General features: G+C 38.3%; 1 protein-coding gene across 1 annotated transcript in view; it reads right to left on the reverse strand.

Annotated features, from left to right (window-relative positions):
- LOC119594391 (adenylosuccinate synthetase isozyme 1 B-like) overlaps positions 1 to 822 on the reverse strand; it is a 13,088-nt gene that overhangs the window by 6,919 nt on the left and 5,347 nt on the right. The window lies entirely within an intron of this gene.

The raw sequence follows: 822 nt of genomic DNA on the forward strand, positions 1-822 counted from the left end.
ATCCTCCTCCTCCCTGCTATGAATGATGTACAATGAAAATCAAACTGGCTTGACCACAGAGGAAAATTGGACAGTGATCAATACCCTTGCATGACTACCTGGCACGGATTCACACACACTCCTGACTACCTAGTCCATTAGCCTAATGCTAGGCTTATCATGACCCACAGCCAAATGTGGTGCAGTGGTTGGTAGTGATAAAGTGTAGCTCAGCTCAACAATGGCCAGGATACCTACACAGACTAGGCATTAAAAAGCAGGAGAAAAATAACAAGGATAAAGAATCATAGACACGAGAGAAAGACAAATTGAGCAAAGTCTTTACCTTGATTGGTGATTAACTATCTTGACAAAAAGGGAACAGCCTTAGTATCTCATGTCTGGTGTGCTTATATATAGCTTTATTTGATGTATTTGATGAGTCACAAGATGAATCATACATTTCTCCTCGACAATATTGAACAGCCTGTTTACTTTCCCATAAACAGCACAAACAAACAACCAATATTCTGTCTTTGTTTTTCCTGCCCCCCTTTCATTAGTAAACATTAGAAAAGACAAATATTCCAAAAAGGAGGCATGGACAACAAACAAATTTCTTGGGCAAATAACAAAAAACAAACATCTTCAAATACATAATCATAAGAATAAAGTAAATCTCTCAACAGGTCTCCACCAAACAGTTCCGAAAAAAGAAGTGTGAGCGAAGAACCACAGGAACGACTAAACATATCAATACTAAATAATTCTGGGAAGTGGAGTACAAATAGAACATACTCAGACTGCCTGGTCTTGTCAACATTCCCCGAAATATTCTAGGTT

The sequence above is a fragment of the Penaeus monodon genome, chromosome 33 (assembly GCF_015228065.2).
Source record: "Penaeus monodon isolate SGIC_2016 chromosome 33, NSTDA_Pmon_1, whole genome shotgun sequence".
Classification (NCBI taxonomy): Eukaryota; Metazoa; Arthropoda; class Malacostraca; order Decapoda; family Penaeidae; genus Penaeus; species Penaeus monodon.